Source organism: Octopus bimaculoides, chromosome 25, assembly GCF_001194135.2.
Source record: "Octopus bimaculoides isolate UCB-OBI-ISO-001 chromosome 25, ASM119413v2, whole genome shotgun sequence".
Lineage (NCBI taxonomy): Eukaryota > Metazoa > Mollusca > Cephalopoda > Octopoda > Octopodidae > Octopus > Octopus bimaculoides.
Window position 1 is genome coordinate 23,525,504 of NC_069005.1, and position 8,532 is coordinate 23,534,035.

Genomic DNA, 8,532 nt, shown 5'->3' on the forward strand with positions numbered 1-8,532 from the left:
AATAATAATAATAATAATAATAATAATAATAATAATAATAATGGTTAATAATAATAATAATAATAATAAGACCTACCAAAAACTGATCTTGAAGATCTTGAAATAGAAATTAGCAAAATGTGGAATCTGAAGACGAAAACAATACCTATTGTCATAGGTGCCCTGGGAATGACAGCGAAACGGGCTGATTACTACCTAGCTCAAAATGGCTGAAGTTCAAAAGATAGTGCTCATGGGAACTGTCCATATCCTACGTAAAATACTGTCTAGGTGATCTCAAATCTTAAAACAAACACATAATTTTCTTATGGTTTCTTAAACATTCTCTAGAACAACACTATGTACAAATCCAAATATATGGTACCCTAGGCATAACACCTACATGAACTTCTAACTTGTTGTCTCTTGAGGCCTCTGGGTGAGACTTGGATCCAACTTGTACAAATACAATGCAAAAGTCAAACATAAAATAATAATAATAATAATAATAATAATAATAATAATAATAATAATAATAATAATAATAATAATAATAATGGGAAGAGGATAAGTTGATTACCTCGACCTTAGTGATCAACTGGTACTTATTTTATCAATCTCTATAGAATGAAAGGCAAAGTTGACTTCGGTGGAATTTGAACTAAGAATGTAAAGACAGACGAAATGCCATGAAGCATTTTGCCCAGTGCAGTAAAGATTCTGCCAGCTTACTGCCTTAATACTACTACTACTACTACTACTACTACTACTACTACTACTACTACTAATAATAATAATTATTATTATTATTATTATTATTGTTATAATTATAATAACTATGATGATAATGATGATGATACAACAACAACAACAACAACAATAATAATAATAATAATACAGATAATAATTGTTTCTTTTATTTCTTAATATAAATATCAAGACCACAGTTACTCATGAGGAAGTGCAAAAAGTTTTGGATATCAGTTTGGTCACTCCCTAAAAAACACTATCTGGATGCTCCCTGGATTCCTCAGCAAGTCAGAGACTCAGAACATATTAAAGAGTAAATATGGAATAATATCTTTGTTGAATAAGTCAGGAGACTACAGTGAAGAAAAACCCAGCAAATGGAATTCTCCCGGAAAAGATAAAATCCCTAATTTTAGTCTGAATGCCTTCCTTGAATCTCATGGGAAATTGATCCACCTCTACAGCAGCGTCATGCATGGTTCTAGGAAAATCCCTCCTTGGTTGGTCAATGGAGGACCTCGCCAAAAATGGTTGGAACCAATAACACTTAAAGCTACTAATCAATTACAAGTCTAACAACCATGTATAAAACATTAATACTCATTTACTTGTTTCAGTCATTTGACTGCGGCCATGCTGGAGCACCGCCTTTAGTTGAGCAAACTGAGCCCAGGACTTATTCTTTGTAAGCCTTGTACTTATTCTATCGGTCTCTTTTGCCAAACTGCTAAGTTACGGGGACGAAGACACACCAGCATCTACTGTCAAGCGATGGTGGTGGTGGGGGGACAAACACAGACACAAAAAACACACACATACATATATATATATACATATATACGACGGGCTTCTTTCAGTTTCCGTCTACCAAATCCACTCACAAGGCTTTGGTCGGCCCGAGGCTATAGAAGAAGACACTTGCCCAAGGTACCACGCAGTGGGACTGAACTCGGAACCATGTGGTTGGTAAGCAAGCTACTTACCACACAGCCACTCCTGCACCTATATCCATCATTGAATATACATATACACTTCTGATGTAGTAAGTTTGGTAGAATAATTGGTTTCACGTTCAGAATAGGGTTCCACATTGAAAATACTGATCTAATGCTGGTGATGATGATGATGATGATGATCATCATCATCATCATCATTATGATAATGTTAATGATGAGCACAACAGCAAAGAAGATGATGATGATGATGGCAAAGACAATGAAGATGGTGATGATGCTAATGAGGAGGAGGAAGATGATGATGATGATGATAGTGATGATGATGATGATGATGATGATGATTATGATGATTATTATGATGGCAATCAATTTGAAGTTGATGACAGCAAGGACAATGAACAGAAAGATGATGATGATGATTATAATTATGATGACAATGACGATTGCGATGCTGATGAAAATGCAGATAACAGAATTCGTATCTGGTTTATTACAATTAAATCTTCAATCAAATCTCGTCAGTCATTGAATTTGTTTCTGTCTTATGCAGTTTCTCAAATTTTTGTAAAAATTGTATTTTTATCGTTTTCAGTTTTATTTTTTTAAATTCTAGAAACTATTGTTGGTAACTGGAATTAATTTTGTTTTAGAAAAATGTCAAATTATTGTTTAATCTGTCTTTCAGCAATCTTTCTATTGTCTTTCTCTTTTAGAAAGATAGGAATCATCTTGAAGAATGCCTACAGAACTTTGTGAATGTCAGAAAATTTGAGAGGTGTATCCCAGAATCCTTTTGGGGGAATTTTTCTCACTCTTTCCCTTCCCTACTTTCTCTCCCTCCCCCTCTATTTTTTTTTTCTAACAAGTTTGTTGAAATCTGTTTTAAAGTTTAGACTTTGAGAAATATCTCTAGCAGCAAAATGTATCAAGGTATTTACGTACGCGGAATACAGTTGCTCATTCATTCAGTCATCCATTCATTCATACATACATACATACAAACAGACATATGAACACACATACATACATATCAGGGACATGCTGCCTGGGTAGGCAAGGTAGGCAGTGCCTACCCTGAATGAAACAGATCGATAGTAACATTTTCCTTTTATGGCAAAATATGCTCCTAATTCAATAAAATTATGAAGGTTACTCTGATTACTATGCATAAAAGGCAAAATATTTTATTTTTTTGTAGATTAGGTAGGCATAATTTGCTCCTGCCTTTCAATCTCAGTATTAAAGCCATGCATAGAACTGTTGTAGTACATGTTGTAGTACATGTTGTAGTACATGTTGACCGTTAACAGCTTTGAGCATTTTTTATCTGCTTTGATTTGTAGATATGCGTCAGACAGACCGAGTTTTGAAAATATTTTTCTTCTGTTTAGTTTTGTAAAAATATCTTCTGGGGTCGGCAGTAGATAAAGGTTCACTGGTCGAAAAATTGGCACACAACCTAATTTTGATATTTTTCTTTTTTATACGTACAGTTGGAGCTGCCCATTTCGCGAAATTTACTTTTTCAATGATACCGGTTTTTGCCAATTTGTTCAACTCATCATCCATTTGCTTTATTGCTGCAAACGGCACTTTCCTATTAGGTTTGAACACAGTGTAACGTTATCATCTAATTCGAAACACATTTCAGTCTTTGTGCACAGACCTAGTTTGTCCAAGAGTACTTGCAGAGACATTTTAAAAACCTTTCTCTTTAACTCTTCAGACAAATTATTTTTAGAGGGACAACTATTTAGGTTTTAACAGTAGAGATTTATGGGGAGATCCCATAAATCGAATAATTCTAACCAATCAGTACCAAACAGATCGGTTGCATTTTTAATGACGTAGACTTTCACCCTGCATGTTTTCCCTCAAAATGTGACATTAGTCCACGTTTCACCTATAAAATGTTTGTTGCCTGTCATGCTATGAGCAAATTTTACTGTTTTTCTCAACAGAGGTTTCCCTATTTTCTTCCACGTGTCCATATTTATGATTGAAATATCACTTCCGGTAACCGATAGAAGTGTAATATGTATTCCATTTATTTTTACGTGTACAAATTTTTTTATTTGGGAGTTGATTTTTGTTTCTGCTGAGAGAACTCTAGGATTTTTAATGTTTGACCTTCGTAATTTTGTTCTCCAGTTTGAACTCTTGTGACCAATTCTTTTGCAACTTTAACATTTTTGATTTTTAAATGGATAGTCTTTTCTGAAATGTATGCCCCCTCCCCTCCATAACATGGATTAGGATGTGACGCTCTTTTTTGGTTGTACTTTTTCCGACTGGCATATCTGTATTTTTGAGGAATCCTTTTCTTGAAATTTTTCTACATTGTGTTTCAGGTTTACCATTCTTTGACATTCTTCTGCCATAGACTGTAAGGTTGGATCTTGGTTTGCTTGTTCCAATTAAGAATGAATCCTGGTACAGATTTCTGTATCTTCACTTGCTGTAAGGCCTTCTACAAAAATAAGACACTTGAACATCTCAGGTGTAAGTTCTTTGAGTTTAAAACTTTCACACATCCTGATCACTGTTCCTGTGCATGTGATAAAATCATCATTCTCTTGTTTCGTTATATTCCAACACTCCATTCGAGTGTTAAATAGAGAAGTTTTATCACTGAATATTTTAGACAGTAATTCTATTGTTACTTTAAAAGAAATTTCATTGGGTTTTTGGGGCAATATGAAATTACAGTCATGTTCATGCCCTAACGGAGCTAATTTTTGCAATAACAATTTCACTTTTTGTTCGTCTGACTATGATTTGCAGTCTTACTTTAAAAATTTCCTCATATCTTCTGTAGTACGATGCAAAAGTTATACCCTCCTCTGGGTTATAACTGAATTCATTAATTGAGTCCGAAATGTATTATGAAAACTGTACTATGGAAGTTAATAGGCCTTCCATTATTTAACAAGTTGTATCACAAACAAATTGTTAAATAACCAGCATGAGCTTTGAAACCCTCGTTGCCAGATGTTGTAATAATCCGTCTGGTGATGGCTTACTTTTTTTTTTCCCCTCGTTGCCAGATGTTGTAATAATCCGTCTGGTGATGGCTTACTTTTTTTTTTTCCCTCGTTGCCAGATGTTGTAATGTAATTTGTTATGTACAATAAATAAGATAACCAGACAACAGTATAAACAATGTAACAAACTAACAAATCTCTTTACAAACCAACAATCAATATTCCTTGTGAACTAACCAAACTGACACCTGACTTCACTGTGAACTAACACAAACTTCACTCGACTCCGAACTCTGAACTTTTGAACTCACTTGGATCATTACTATTTATACTTTACTTGGGTCAGTCTATCTCTCACAAGGGGGCGTTGTAACTCTCATTACAACAAAACCACATTTTTACCACATTGCCTGGTCCAGGAATTGAAACTACAATCATACAACTGAGAGTCCAACAGCCTAACCACTATGCCATGCACCTCCACAATAATTCAGTATTTGCCCGCCTACAACAATACACAACACAAGTCACCTGTGTTATGTGATAATTCATCCATGTTTCTCTTCACCTAAATGAATAGGGATTCCTTTTTTTCTACTTTATTTCACTTGTTATTCATGCATGTATTGTCGGCAGGTTGGCAGAACTGTTAGCAAGCCAGGCAAAAGGCTTAGCAGCATTTTGTCTGTCTTCACATTCTGAGTTCAAATTCCGCTGAGGTTGACTTTGCCTTTTATCCTTTTGGGGTCGATGAAATAAGTACCAGTTAAGGACAGGGGTTGATGTAATTAACTTTTCCTTTCCCTGAAATTCTATACTTTGTTCCAAAGTATGCAACTTTGTCTGTCCTTTTTCTGAGTTCAAATTCTGCCAGGGTCATCTGTGCTTTTCATCTTTTCGGGGTTGATAAAATAAGTGCCAGTTGAGTGCTGGGATCGATGTAATCGACTATCCCCTTCCCCAAAATTTCAGGCCTTGTGCCTATAGTAGAAAGGATTATTATTATAATTCCTTTTACCATCATTATTGTTATAGTATGATTATCATCATCATCATCATTATTATCAATATTATTAAGGCAGTGAGCTGGCAGAATTATTAGCATGCTGGGCAAAATGCTTAGCAGCATTTTGTCATCTTCACATTTTGAGTTCAATTTCTGTCAAGGTCGACTTTGCCTTCCATCCTTTCGGGGTGAGTAAAACAAGTACCAGTTGAACACTGGGCTCGATAATTACATCGACTTACCCCGTCCCTTAAACTAGCTGACCTTATGCCAAAATTTGAAATTAATGTATGTATTGTTTGTAGCCAACAGTCAACTGCATTATCCAATTAAATCTGTTAATTTGAAATACCAGAAACTCCTCATCCAATCAGCTTTCAATGTTTATTTGATTATTTGCCAAATGATATTCATTGCATCATTTAAAACCATTAAAAGCTATTGCATTGTTTCATAAGTTCATTTCCGTGCTTCTGTCTGATAATCAGTCACTTGAAATTCAGAGTAACATTTTGTGAAGTAAATATATATATATATATATATATATATATATATATATTCTCCCATATATATATACACACACAGATATATATATATTGTACTTGTTTGGCAAGTGACTCAAATAACTAACATAGCACTACTTCCATAATGTGATTGTAGAACATCAAATTATAGATAAACAAATTCCTCCGTGTGTGTGTGTGTGTGTGTGCACACGCGCACCAACAGGAAGGGCATCCAAGCACCAAAGATCTGCTTCAGTAAACTACAACTCACCCACGCAAACATAGGAAAGAGGATGTTAAAAAAAATGATGTTGTCACACACGCACACACACACACACACACATACACAAACACATGCATACATATAGTAGGTCAGCTGGGATAATATAATTCTTGGGGAGGCACTTCAAAGTACTGTGACTCTCTGAAAATTGGAATGGACGTCCATTATGAAACTGCAGTACCAGAAAAACAGAAAAATCCATAACTTACTTTTTTAGTGTAGAGTATAAATAATAAATATTGAAGATTGGGGTTCGTGTTGTTATCATCATCATCATCATCATCATTATTATTATTATTATTATCATTATTTTTATTATTAAGACAGCAAGCTGGCAGAATCGTTAGCACACCGGGTGAAATGCTTAGCGGTATTTTGTCTGTCTTTAGATTCTGAGTTCAAATTCTGCTGAGGTTGACTTTGCCTTTCATCCTTTCAGGGTCAGTAAATTAAGTACTAGTGAAACACTGGGGACGATGAAATCGACTTACCCCCTCCCCACCCAAATTTCAGGCTTTGTGCCTTTAGTTTAAAGGATTATTATTATTATTATTATTATTATTATTTGATAGTTCACAATTGTTGAACTACAATAATGGTGGCAACAGCAGCACCAGCACCAGCACCACCATCATTATTTAATATCCACTTTGCTATGGGTCAGACGGAATTCGTTGAAGCAGATTTCCTATGGCCAGATGCCATTCATCATACCAACCTTCACCTGTTTCCAAGCAAGGAGACATTACATCATGACCAGACGTGTTCTTCACAAAAGACTGGAAATGGACAACATTGCTAGTACGATCATTGTACTCATTTTACAACCATCATGTGACGTCAGAACAAAGGCACACACATGATGATAGGCTTCTTTTGGGTTTCAATAACCAAATCCACTTACAAGGCTTGGTTGAGCTTGGGGGCCATAGTAGAAGACACTCGCCTAAGATGACATGCAGTGGGACTGAAACCAAGACCACATAGTTGGGAGGAAAGCTTCTTAAACATACAACCAAGCCAAGCCAAGTGGTTCTGAAATGAAGAGAAATCAAGGTCTTTGGAGTTGTCTGATATTAAAGCCATCATCATTTGCTACAGTAACTTCAAGAAACCAGCCATCCACTTCATCACCTACCAGTGAGGTGACCATCAAAGACACTTCATACTCACCAGGAAATAGTATAAATAGATCTACGAAGAATGCATCACTCAACAGAGACTAGAGATTAGCAACAATAGAGTAAGACTAAGAGTTAAAGAGACCCAGAGACAGACTATATATAGAAGATACTGAAGCTAGAGGTTCCATAGCTAGATGAGGTTCATAGGAGTATTAGGTTAGGAATATAGTGAGGAAGATAAGATAAAGACATTTAACTGTTTCGCGTTCACATAATCCAACCAAATATAACAGTGTTACAAAATTTTCATTTTTTTTTGTCTTTGGTTAGTAAGTGTTATTTCTAATTTGCTTCTATCTAGAAATCAAAGGAAATGACTACCATTCCCTTCAAACTTTGCTCTTGTGACCTGGGCATCAATGCTTTGAAATTGACCTGTTTTCCATTACATTTCAGACCGATTCAGCGCTGAGTTGCTGAAGCAGAAATATCATTATAGCAAATATTCTGCTCAATACCACAGATTTGCTTGTCAGTTGCTTGACCATAACCAGTTGAGCATGTCCCTTGGTGGCAGATAATATGTGCATCTTTGATGATGAGCAGGAGTAGAGGGGGAGCATCACAGCCATGTGTTGGGAGTGATTCTTTGAGGTTTGAGTAAATATCATAAAGGCTAAGTTTGAAGGAAATATTAGCCATTTTTCATACTTTCAAAAAGGAAATAACAGTTGCTACCCAAGGACAAAAATCATGTTACACAGTGTAATGCTTCTTAATTCACATTGTCTTGAATTAATCCTGCATCATCTCATAGCTTTGAGATTTTGATGATGCAATTGTTTATTTTTAGAATGACATTGCAAGGTAAATGTGAAAGGTCAGATTTTGCTGGTTTGAACATAAAATAGGTAGAATACTTGGGATATACTCTTTACTCTTTT

The 8,532-nt window shown here is 35.4% G+C and overlaps 1 protein-coding gene across 1 annotated transcript in view; it reads right to left on the minus strand.

Moving 5' to 3' along the window:
- Positions 1-8,532, minus strand: part of LOC106884340 (receptor-type tyrosine-protein phosphatase R-like) — a 169,543-nt gene that overhangs the window by 41,668 nt on the left and 119,343 nt on the right. The window lies entirely within an intron of this gene.